Raw genomic sequence first — 12,598 nt, forward strand, 5'->3', positions numbered from 1 at the left:
CTAACTGGCTTTCCAGACGTTTATTTCACCCTCCAACAGGCATGGCAAAAGGATACATAATCCATAAATTCTCTGGGGATGTTGAGCCAACAAAATTCTCTGAGGGTTCTTTGTGGGGTTGTTAATAAGCACCACCCTTTCCCTGTCTTGCTGTGGACCCTGGTGCTTGGCATCCTCTTTCTACTGCATCTTAATCCAATCAAAGGGTTCAACAAGTTGCCTTCCTTCTCAGACCCTTTCATGTTGGTCTGCCTGATGGCCTCACTGTTATGGCCGGTGATTGGAGAACCTCACAACAGCTGAGACCTAAAAGTGAAAGTGAAACAAAGACACCTCCCCCCCTCTTTCCTAAAAAAAGTATAAATATCATTCTGTCTCCATCCCATCCTGTAAATTCTGAAGGGCTCCCAAGAACTTCTTTGCTGGGTCTGAAAACCCTGCAGCTCTTCATCTTAATCCGAAGATGAGGCTTTGTGCCGCTGATCCACCTGTGCAGGAACCGCTTCTGCAGGTTCAACAATGAGGCCGTGGGAGCTGAACAGGAGAGGCAGGTCTCCGAATTGATAGAGATGGTGGAGAGAACCGTTTTCAAGAATGGAGCTGCTACATGCTCCAGCTTTACTCGGAGCGCAGCCTTGGGAACAGTGCTTAGTAAGACTGGTGGGACCACTCTGGAGTAAATTAGAATGCCGCAAGAATATCTCTCTCTCTCCCTCCCTCCCTCCCTCCTTCCCTCCCTCCCTCTATCTATCATCTATCATCTAACTAATTTATATGCTGCTCATCTTTTGGCATAAATAAATAAATCAGCATTTCAGGGGGCAGATCGAATCCAAGTCACCTATTCTGAGGGAGGAATGTGGAGGGCTTGAGCTTCATTTGGGGGCTCCCTGCTGCAGAGAAAGGGGAAAGGGAACCTGGACAGTGAAAAATAATCCAGGGAGATAGCAGTTTGGGGGAGAGTTGCTTTGCTCCTCTCTCCAGGAGGATGGGTTTAAGGGCTCCCTCTCTCCTGCATGATCCTTTGAAGGCTCTCCGCTCTTCAATCTCTTCTGAGTTTGTGTGTGGAACTTGGGTGGAAGAAATAACAATTTATTCCATCCTTAAATCAGCCGGTGGGAAGGCCCAAACTTCAAGATTCCTTCCTCAGGTTTACCAGGAACTGAGGTGACCTTCTCAAAATGTGGAGGGGCCCTTGCATCCTACTCCCCACTCATAAAAAGGGGCAAGGGAGTGGGGCTGAGGGAGGGCATGGGTGCAAACCAGCATTTTCAGCAGAGGTTGTTCTCCCGGGATTGCAGGGGATGCAGGAAAGAGCCCCCATCAATGGAGCTTCCCACCCCTCAGGAAGGATTAGATTCAGACATCCTTGGAGTGCAGCTGGGAGACCAAGGAGGAGTCTGTGGTGGCCAGGGGGGAACCTGGAGGACCCTTGGAGACAATCTGAAGCTGCAGCAGGATCAGCTGAAGCCCCAGAGAACAGGGTCTCTTCGAGCATGGAGGCAGCTGTGGGGAGCTGCCAGCCACTCTGGACATCAACCCCCACCATTCCTGAAACCCCCAAACAATTGAAGGGCTGCATCAAAGGGTGGGGTGGAGACCGCCTCTCCTTTGGCTGATTCTGTTTCTCTTTTCACACAGAAATCCCAGGTTTTGTGCGGTGCGACTGGTCCGGAAATGACTGCAAGCATCCAAGGTAAAGCCTTGGCCCCTGGGGGTGGATAGGTGGGGGTGAGAACTATTGTCCTGGGTGGAGGAAGAGGCTATGATGGCTTTATGCTGCTGACCAATCCCCTTCTTTTCTCCTCTCCCCTTTGGGTTGTAGAGCCTGAAAGGAGCATCATCCTTGTGGGTAAAACCGGAAATGGGAAAAGTGTGACAGGAAACACAATTCTCGGAAGCCACGTCTTTCAGTTTAGACTGTCATATATGTCAGAAACAAAAGCATGCCAAAAGGAGGAGGTGCAGCTGAACGGCAGGAAGGTTGTGGTTGTTGATACGCCTGACTTTTTCGATACCAGCTGTCCACAGGAGTTCATTGCTGCAGAAGTGAGCAAGTGCATGAAACTTTGCTCCCCCAGGTCCCCACGTCATTCTGCACATCATGCGTTCTCATCGTTTCTCCCAGGAGGAGAAGGACATAGCTCACCTGATCAAAAAGATTTTTGGCCTTAAAGCCAAGGATTACACGATCCTCTTGTTCACCCGCAAAGATTACCTGGAAGGTGAATCTGTTGAAAATGTCATACCTGTCATAGATGAAAACCTGAAGGAATATATTGCTGAATGTGGGAATCGGTTCCTGGCTTTCAACAACAGGGCCGAAGAGGCGGAACGAGAGGCTCAGGTGGCCAAATTGATGACCATGATTGATGATCTGGTGCACACAAACAGATATGCTCCTTGTTACACAGAAGAAATGATGAACGTCAACAAACGACACAACTTCTGATTGTTTCCCTTTCCAACAGGGATCAAAATGTCTCTCTAACTGAGCCTTTGCTCCCAAGATGGCAACTCTGCCAAAGGCCACTATCAAGCGTCAAAAGGTGTTTTTGCTGTTGCAACTATTATCGCTTCTCAGCTTCCAACAAATTATGGGGATAGGGAAGAGGGAGATAAAATTGAGGTTTCAGATATTAAGATGACAGCTGTGGGAACCAAGGACACTTCAGCAAGTGTTTACCAGACTTTCTCACAACAATACCAGGAGACACCATTGGACAATGGGACCCGATCTAATAGCGGGAGGCAGAACCTGAACTTTAACTGTATGGTTCTGGGTGGGAATTAGCTAGATCTGGTTTTGCCCTCATCTTTGCCGATCCGATGTGCTCGATAAAGTTTTGCATTAGATTGTGCCTCGACTGTGCTTGCTTTGATTGGTCAGTCAGAACATTGAATCCTTCTGTTCTGTGTTCAAATCCAGCCCTCGCCATGTGACCTCTGAAGAACCCCAGTCAGAGATTCGTGGCCAAGTCTCCCTGAGCCAATTCCTTTTCTTAGAGAACCTGGTTTCTCCCCTCAGATGAGGAGACTTCAAGCCCATGAGAAAATCCACACACACACACACACCTCAGTATCAACTGGCCCCATAGCCTAATCTCTACCATCCTGGACCCATGTCCCTTCGGAAGCACAGACTCTTTGGGGCTTCCCCATCCTTTGAGGAACATCAGACTGGGAAGCCACCAACACAAGAAATATTAGAGTTCGACTTTATGGGTATAAATGACAGCAGCAGAATCTTGAAAAGAACTCCCCTTCGCTCCCACAGGCAGCAAAGAGCATCAAGAGAGGGCAGCCTTGAGGTTCTTTCTCACCCCTTCCTGTTTTCCTGGGGTGAATCCATGTTTTCCTAACAGTTGCACATATTTTCTGCAAGGCCATCTCTGTAATTACCTATACCTGGGGTCCTCAACTCATGGGCTATGGACCAGCACCAGGGAGTGGCCCACCAGGAACCATCTGTGTAACTATGGCCACCTTGTCCGTGTACAAACTGCCCTCCATGGAATCAGTCCCTGGTGTCCAAAAGGTTGGGGGTCATTGCTTTACACCACCTTCCAGGGGCAAAATCTGGATCCGCTCGGGGAGGGGGGGGATTTGTTTCAACCTGAGGTCTTCTTATCAAATCCCCTCCTATTTTACAAAAGAGGCTGTGTCTTTTGTGGGTGGGTCAGGGGGACTGGTGAGGCTCAGCATAACCAGCTCTGTGCTGCAATGAACTCAAAAGGCAGAGGAGAAGAGGGACATTGTACTATCACCCTGAGGGGGGAGACATGGAATTCAGTAGTTTATACTCCAAGGGTGGGTCAGACCCTCATGCAGGGTGTCCCTTGAAGCTTTTCACGCTGGATCCAGGAAGGGGGTCCTTCTTGGTGGAAATCAGGCTCCTGCTTGGTCCTTCCCATCTCTTAGCATCCTTCAACTCCATTCCAGATGCTTCTCTTCACCGACTTGCTTCGGGTCTCCTGGTCAAACAAGAGGAAGAAGGTCATGTGTCCAGCAGCCAAAAATGCAGCAGGAAGGTCAAATCCATCTCCCGAACAAATCTGGCTGCTGGATATGTGTCCTTCCTCTTGCTTGACCAGGGGACCCGAAGTAAGTCGGTGACGAGAGGACGATGCTCCATCTGGTTCTCATTGGTGATGATGGACCACATCTTGTTTACTGTACCTTGCCTCTTCCATGCCTTCCCATTCCTCCCCCAAGGTGGACCCTCCCCCTTCTTTGGGTCCTAAAAAGCTGCCCTCCACCCTCCCAGACATCAGAGCGACTGGCCCATGTTTCTAGGTGATCCCAGAACTTCCTTCTGACCCCAATATCCCTCCAACAACCAAGATTTGCTACCATCTGACTTCCTTGAGGGGAGGGGGGATTTATTGGTCTATTTTCAGGAACCCCTACCAAAAATATTGAAACTTTTCTCAGCTGAGCCCCCTACCCACTCCCCTCTCCTAAAAGTGCAAATGTCACTCTGTGTCCATCTAATCCTCTCAATTATGTAGAATAATGCCCCCCCCCAGCAGCCCGAGTTTAAAGACGGCTGCTTAAAATTTGGCAGGGGGAGAGGAAACAGCTGTCCAAAAGCAACCCCCATTGCGGTCAGCACATTTCTAGCGAAACTGCTGAAAACTGGCTATGCTGAGAATGGACAGTGGTCATGGGTTCCAGGAAGGGTCAATGCCAACCGGAGTCCACTTCTTCAACTCGCCTCACTCAGCCACAGTACAGGTAATCCTCAAGTTACGACAGGTCACTTAGCAATCATTCAAAGTTATGACATAACTCCCCCCGCCCAGTATTTAGGACACAGTCCCGAAATTACGAATGTTGCAACACCACACAGTTGAAGTAAATTCACTTATGAATAATCTCAGAGGCACTGCAACATTCGTCTTGCCTATTCCCCACCCCCCTCCCCAGACGGGTCTTCACAGGAACTGGGCCTGGGGAGACTCACTTTGCGATGACCCTGTGAGCCATCCGTTCCTCTTCCTGCTTCGAAGCGTTCATGGAGAATAGAGGCCTAAAGTAGTGCAAGATCACATGAAATCAGTAGAGCGGGCGGACGACCGATCTCGCGTGATTGCCCACGACAGTGCTTTAGGCCTCTGTTCTCTGAGAACCAAAACCTGCACGAGATCTGTGGCAAAAGGCTTTGCAAAGGGAGGGAAGGCCTCTCTGTTTGCAAAGCCTTTTGCCACAGATCTCATGCAGGCCTCGGTTGGCAGAGAACAGAGGTCTAAAATATTGTACCACGTGTTCATGCGAGATCACGGCCCCCAGAAGCTTCAAGTCTTGGCACAAAAAGTGTTTGCAAGCCTAGGGCAGCATTGAAGTGATGTGATTTCGCTGCCCCAAAGTCTCGTCTGCTTGCAAAGGTTTTTCGCACCGAGATTGCAAGCAGGCAACGAAACAGCGGCAGGGAGGCTGGAGAGGAGACAGCTTGCTACACCTTCACAAGGAAAGTGACCCACCACAGCAGGATGGGGTGGGGAGCAATTGTGGGGACCTCAGGAGAGGGAGCATGAGGTAACTCACTGGGTCGGAGGAGGCCTTGGGTAGTCTGAAGCAGGTGGCCTCTTCTATCGCTAGCTCCCCATGGCCTTCCCCATCCTGAGATATCTCCTGTATACTTGAACAACCCAAGGCCTGAAGGAAAGGAAGAGAGAGAAGCTAGATAGAAAATGTAGAGAAGGAGGTCTGAGGGAAAAGTAGAGAAAGAGGCCTTAGGGGGAAAAGCAGAAAAGGGGGCCTGAGAAAAAATAGAAAAAGGGGCTGGAGGGGAAAAGTAGAGAAAGGGGCCTGAGGGAAAAGTAGAAAAAGGGGCCTAAGAGAAAAGATAAAGAGGCCTGAGGGAAAAGTAGAGAAAGGGGCCTAAGAGAAAAGATAGAGAAAGAGGCCTGAGGGAAAAGTAGAGAAAGGGGTCTGAGGGTGTAGGATATGAGAAAGTTTAAAAATAAAATAGTATGTAGGTATACAGGTTAGAAATGCATATAAGTGAAGATTCAATTTTGCTCAGGCAGGGGGTTGGACTGGATGACCTGCAGGGTCCCTTCCAGCTCTGCTACTCTGTTAAATTTGTTAAGACATTATTCTGCTTTAAAACAGTTGGAGAACATGCTTTCAGCATTTTCTCTAACATATGTAACAATGTTGTGTTAGAATAGATCTTCTTTTGTTTGAGGCCCCTTAGGCAAGGCAATAGAGATAAGAAAGAGCCATGCTGCAAAATATTCTATGGGTAGTTATAGGGAGGTGTTGATGAACATGTAATTAGAGAAAGAGATGATGTTCTCTCTAAAAGGCGCTTCGGATTAGCCGTGATCGGTCACTGGATCCGATGGAGGAGGGGCATGGGGGGGGCGGGATAGGGAACTATAAAATGTAACTCTTTGAAACTTTAGATGTGGCTTCCTGGCTCAAACTCCTTGTTGAGATCTGCTGGGATACCACCCTATTTTGCAAAATTGTTTTTATTATTTTCTTTTAATAAAGTCTGTTTGTTTTCATCGACCCATGCTTGTTGGTTGAATTCATTTCCAACACCTCCAAGGGGCAAGACTTTGCTGGCATCTGATTTCCGGGGGGTGGGGGGGTGTTGGTTTATTTTCTGGAGCCCCTACCAAAGAAAATTAACACTTTTTTCAGTTTCTCACCCTACCCTCTCCTCACTTCTAAAAGAGCAAATGACACTCTGTCTCCCCCCATCCCCTAAATTCTCTAGGCTGGAGGCTCTCCAGAAGTTCTGTGATGGGTCTGCAAACCCCTCAGCTTCTCCTCATGTCAGTTTCCTTCAAAGAGACGGAGCCCCAAAGTCACTGGGTGGGGGGTGGGGTGGGCACAGCCATAGGAAAAAAAAATCTCCTTGAGAATTGGAGATGCAAGTAAGTACTTCAGGCCACTGTTTTCTGCAAATTGAGACCTGCGTGAGATCTGTGGCAAAATGGAGGAAAGGCCTCTCCGTTTGCTAAGCCTTTTACCATAGATTTTCTGCAGGCCGGGGTTTGCAGAGAATAGAGGCCTAAAGTTCTATAGTACAAGATCAACAAGCTTCAAGCCTTGGCGCAAAAAGCATTTGTTTGCAAGCCGATGGCAGGCGTGAAGCGATGTGATTTCGCTGCCCCAGAGTCTTGTCTTCTTGCAAAGGCTTTTCGGACCAAGATTGCAAGCAGACAAAGAAACAGCAGGGAGGCTGGAGAGGAAACAGATTGCCACATCTTCACAAGGAAAATGACCCGGCTGTGGGGGGGAGCAATTGTGAGGACCCCAGAAGAGGGAACATGAGGTAACTCACTGGGTCGGAGGAGGCCTTGGGTGGGGCAAGCCTGAGGGAAAGGGAGAGAAATTAGCCTGAGGAAAAGGGAGAGAAATTAGCCTGAGGGAAAGGGAGAGAAATTAGCCTGAGGAAAAGGGAGAGAAATTAGCCTGAGGGAAAGATAGAGTAATTAGCCTGAGGAAAAGGGAGAGAAATTAGCCTGAGAGAAAGAGAGAAATTAGCCTGAGGAAAAGGGAGAGAAATTAGCCTGAGGGAAAGATAGAGAAATTAGCTTGAGGGAAATACGGTACCTTCGAGACCGTCTTCTGCCACCAATAGCCTCCCACCGACCAGTCCATTCCCACAGAGAGGGTCTCCTCAGGGTGCCATCAGCCAAGTTATGTCGGCTGGTGACACCCAGGGGGAGGGCCTTCTCTGTGGGAGCCCCAGCCCTGTGGAATGAACTGCCCCCGGAAATACGTAAGATCTCCGACCTCCGGGTGTTTCGCTGCACACTGAAGACCCTGTTGTTCCACCAGGCAGGGCTATCAACATAATAATTTTAAATTGGGGTATTTTAAATTTTTGGGGTTTTAAATCGGCCAAATCTATTTAATTATTTTAATTTTTAATCATTGTTGTGTCTTGTGTTTTTAAATTGGCTGTACACCGCCCTGAGTCCTTCGGGAGAAGGGCGGTATAGAAATAAAATTATTATTATTATTATTATTATTATTATTATTATTATTATTATTATTATTATTATTATTATTATTATTATTTATTGGTTAATCTTTAGTGAGATTCACAGCCTTTGAGGCTGGTTAATAGCTCAGCAGCTCGAGTCCTAACCAAGGGCCTAGGAACTGTTAAGGTATCGTCGGAGGATGTAAGCTGTTCCGAGTAAGGTGGTTTTTTGTAGAGTCAAAATGTTCAAGTCCGGCAAATTTAGAATTTCTAAATAGCGGGGTAGCCCTTTGGGTATTGCTCCGAGGGCTCCAATTACAATCGGGACAACACACGATTTCTTTTTCCACAGTCGCTCAACTTCAATTTGTAAGTCCCGGTACTTTGTGATTTTTTCTTGCTGCTTATCTTCAATTCGTGCATCACCAGGTATTGCAATGTCAATGAACCATACTTTTTTCTTTTCAGCTATTGTTATGTCAGGTGTGTTGTGGACCAAGTGCCTGTCAGTCTGAATCCTAAAGTCCCACAAGATCTTGAGTTTCTCATTCTCTAAAACTTTCTCAACCTGATGTTCCCAGTGGTTTTTGCTGTACTCAAATCCAAACTTCTGGCACAATTTCCAGTGAATGATTTTAGCAACACGGTCATGGCGTTGTAGGTAGTCAGTTTGTGAAATTTTGCTGCACCCACTGATCAGGTGGTCAACTGTCTCTTCTTTTTCATTGCAGAGGCGGCATTTGCTGTTGGTGGTAACATGTTGAATTTTTGCCTTCATACAGTTTGTAGCTAGGGCTTGTTCTTGAGCTCCCAAAATAAAGCTTTTATTATTATTATTATTATTATTATTATTATTATTATTATTATTATTATTATTATTATTATTATTATTATTATTATTATTATTATTATTATTATTATTAGAGAAATTAGCCTGAGGGAAAGAAAGAGAAATTAGCCTGAGGGAAAGAGAGAAATTAGCCTGAGGAAAAGGTAGAAAAATTAACCTGAGGAAAAGGTAGAGAAATTAACCTGAGGAAAAGGGAGAGAAATTAGCCTGAGGGAAAGGTAGAGAAATTAGCCTGAGGAAAAGGGAGAGAAATTAGCTTGAGGGAAAGGTAGAGAAATTAGCCTGAGGAAAAGGGAGAGAAATTAGCCCGAGGGAAAGAAAGAGAAATTAGCCTGAGGGAAAGAAATTAGCCTGAGGAAAAAGGAGAGAAATTAGCCTGAGAGAAAGATAGAGAAATTAGACTGAGGGAAATAGAGAAATTAGACTGATGGAAAGAAAGAGAAATTAGCCTGAGGGAAAGAGAGAAATTAGCCTGAGGAAAAGGTAGAAAAATTAACCTGAGGAAAAGGGAGAGAAATTAGCCTGAGGGAAAGAGAGACAAATTAGCCTGAGGGAAAGGGCGAGAAATTAGCCTGAGGGAAAGGGAGAGAAATTAGCCTGAGGGAAAGAGAGAAATTAGCCTGAGGGAGAGAGAGAAATTAGCCTGAGGGAAAGGTAGAGAAATTAACCTGAGGAAAAGGGAGAGAAATTAACCTGAGGGAAAGGTAGAGAAATTAACCTGAGGAAAAGGGAGAGAAATTAGCCTGAGGGAAAGGGAGAGAAATTAACCTGAGGGAAAGGGAGAGAAATTAACCTGAGGAAAAGGGAGAGAAATTAGCATGAGGGAAAGATAGAGAAATTAGCTTGAGGGAAATAGAGAAATTAGCCTGAGGAAAAGGTAGAAAAATTAACCTGAGGAAAAGGGAGAGAAATTAGCCTGAGGGAAGGAGAAAAATTAGCTTGAGGGAAAGGTAGAGAAATTAGCCTGAGGAAAAGGGAGAGAAATTAGCCTGAGGAAAAGGGAGAGAAATTAGCCTGAGGAAAAGGGAGAAAAATTAACATGAGGAAAAGGGAGAGAAATTAGCCTGAGGGAAAGAGAGAGAAATTAGCTGAGGGAAAGGGAGAGAAATTAGCCTGAGGGAAAGGTAGAGAAATTAGCCTGAGAAAAGGGAGAGAAATTAGCCTGAGGGAAAGGGAGAGAAATTAGCCTGAGGGAAAGAGAGAAATTAGCCTGAGGGAGAGAGAGAAATTAGCCTGAGGGAAAGGTAGAGAAATTAACCTGAGGAAAAGGGAGAGAAATTAACCTGAGGGAAAGGTAGAGAAATTAACCTGAGGAAAAGGGAGAGAAATTAGCCTGAGGGAAAGGGAGAGAAATTAACCTGAGGGAAAGGGAGAGAAATTAACCTGAGGAAAAGGGAGAGAAATTAGCATGAGGGAAAGATAGAGAAATTAGCTTGAGGGAAATAGAGAAATTAGCCTGAGGAAAAGGTAGAAAAATTAACCTGAGGAAAAGGGAGAGAAATTTGCCTGAGGGAAAGAGAGAGAAATTAGCTGAGGGAAAGGTAGAGAAATTACCCTGAGGGAAAGGGAGAGAAATTAGTCTGAGAAAAGGGAGAGAAATTAGCCTGAGGGAAAGGGAGAGAAATTAGCCTGAGGGAAAGGGAGAGAAATTAGCCTGAGGGAAAGAGAGAAATTAGCCTGAGGGAAAGGTAGAGAAATTAGCCTGAGGGAAAGGGAGAGAAATTAGCCTGAGGGAAAGAGAGAAATTAGCCTGAGGGAGAGAGAGAAATTAGCCTGAGGGAAAGGTAGAGAAATTAACCTGAGGAAAAGGGAGAGAAATTAACCTGAGGGAAAGGTAGAGAAATTAACCTGAGGAAAAGGGAGAGAAATTAGCCTGAGGGAAAGGGAGAGAAATTAACCTGAGGGAAAGGGAGAGAAATTAACCTGAGGAAAAGGGAGAGAAATTAGCATGAGGGAAAGATAGAGAAATTAGCTTGAGGGAAATAGAGAAATTAGCCTGAGCAAAAGGTAGAAAAATTAACCTGAGGAAAAGGGAGAGAAATTAGCCTGAGGGAAGGAGAAAAATTAGCTTGAGGGAAAGGTAGAGAAATTAGCCTGAGGAAAAGGGAGAGAAATTAGCCTGAGGAAAAGGTAGAAAAATTAACCTGAGGAAAAGGGAGAGAAATTAGCCTGAGGGAAAGAGAGAGAAATTAGCTGAGGGAAAGGGAGAGAAATTAGCCTGAGGGAAAGGGAGAGAAATTAGTCTGAGAAAAGGGAGAGAAATTAGCCTGAGGGAAAGGGAGAGAAATTAGCCTGAGGGAAAGGGAGAGAAATTAGCCTGAGGGAAAGAGAGAAATTAGCCTGAGGGAAAGGTAGAGAAATTAACCTGAGGAAAAGGGAGAGAAATTAGCCTGAGGGAAAGGGAGAGAAATTAGCCCGAGGAAAAGGGAGAGAAATCAACCTGAGGAAAAGGTAGAGAAATTAGCCTGAGGGAAAGGGAGAGAAATTAGCCTGAGGGAAAGATGGAGAAATTAGCTTGAGGGAAATAGAGAAATTAGCCTGAGGAAAAGGTAGAAAAATTAACCTGAGGAAAAGGGAGAGAAATTTGCCTGAGGGAAAGAGAGAAATTAGCCTGAGGGAAAGGTAGAGAAATTAACCTGAGGAAAAGGGAGAGAAATTAGCCTGAGGGAAAGGGAGAGAAATTAGCCTGAGGGAAAGATGGAGAAATTAGCTTGAGGGAAATAGATAAATTAGCCTGAGGAAAAGGTAGAAAAATTAACCTGAGGAAAAGGGAGAGAAATTTGCCTGAGGGAAAGAGAGAGAAATTAGCTGAGGGAAAGGTAGAGAAATTAGCCTGAGGGAAGAAGAAAAATTAGCTTGAGGGAAAGGTAGAGAAATTAACCTGAGGAAAAGGGAGAGAAATTAGCCTGAGGCTGAGGGAAAGGGAGAGAAATTAGCTTGAGGAAAAGGTAGAGAAATTAGCCTGAGGAAAAGGGAGAGAAATTAGCCTGAGGAAAAGGGAGAGAAATTAGCCTGAGGAAAAGGTAGAAAAATTAACATGAGGAAAAGGGAGAGAAATTAGCCTGAGGGAAAGAGAGAGAAATTAGCTGAGGGAAAGGGAGAGAAATTAGCCTGAGGGAAAGGTAGAGAAATTAGCCTGAGAAAAGGGAGAGAAATTAGCCTGAGGGAAAGGGAGAGAAATTAGCCTGAGGGAAAGAGAGAAATTAGCCTGAGGGAGAGAGAGAAATTAGCCTGAGGGAAAGGTAGAGAAATTAACCTGAGGAAAAGGGAGAGAAATTAACCTGAGGGAAAGGTAGAGAAATTAACCTGAGGAAAAGGGAGAGAAATTAGCCTGAGGGAAAGGGAGAGAAATTAACCTGAGGGAAAGGGAGAGAAATTAACCTGAGGAAAAGGGAGAGAAATTAGCATGAGGGAAAGATAGAGAAATTAGCTTGAGGGAAATAGAGAAATTAGCCTGAGCAAAAGGTAGAAAAATTAACCTGAGGAAAAGGGAGAGAAATTAGCCTGAGGGAAGGAGAAAAATTAGCTTGAGGGAAAGGTAGAGAAATTAGCCTGAGGAAAAGGGAGAGAAATTACCCTGAGGAAAAGGGAGAGAAATTAGCCTGAGGAAAAGGTAGAAAAATTAACCTGAGGAAAAGGGAGAGAAATTAGCCTGAGGGAAAGAGAGAGAAATTAGCTGAGGGAAAGGGAGAGAAATTAGCCTGAGGGAAAGGGAGAGAAATTAGTCTGAGAAAAGGGAGAGAAATTAGCCTGAGGGAAAGGGAGAGAAATTAGCCTGAGGGAAAGGGAGAGAAATT

At 45.6% G+C, this 12,598-nt stretch overlaps 1 pseudogene across 1 annotated transcript; it reads left to right on the forward strand.

The window, feature by feature from the left end:
* Nucleotides 1-1,614: 1,614 nt before the first annotated feature.
* On the forward strand, nucleotides 1,615-2,856 carry LOC132709484 (GTPase IMAP family member 7-like; annotated as a pseudogene). Its single transcript, XR_015734296.1, has 2 exons — nucleotides 1,615-1,696; nucleotides 1,826-2,856. The product of XR_015734296.1 is annotated as a GTPase IMAP family member 7-like (transcript).
* Nucleotides 2,857-12,598: the final 9,742 nt, after the last annotated feature.

Source organism: Pantherophis guttatus, chromosome 4, assembly GCF_059756535.1.
Source record: "Pantherophis guttatus breed Tessera chromosome 4, ASM5975653v1, whole genome shotgun sequence".
NCBI classification, from domain to species: Eukaryota; Metazoa; Chordata; class Lepidosauria; order Squamata; family Colubridae; genus Pantherophis; species Pantherophis guttatus.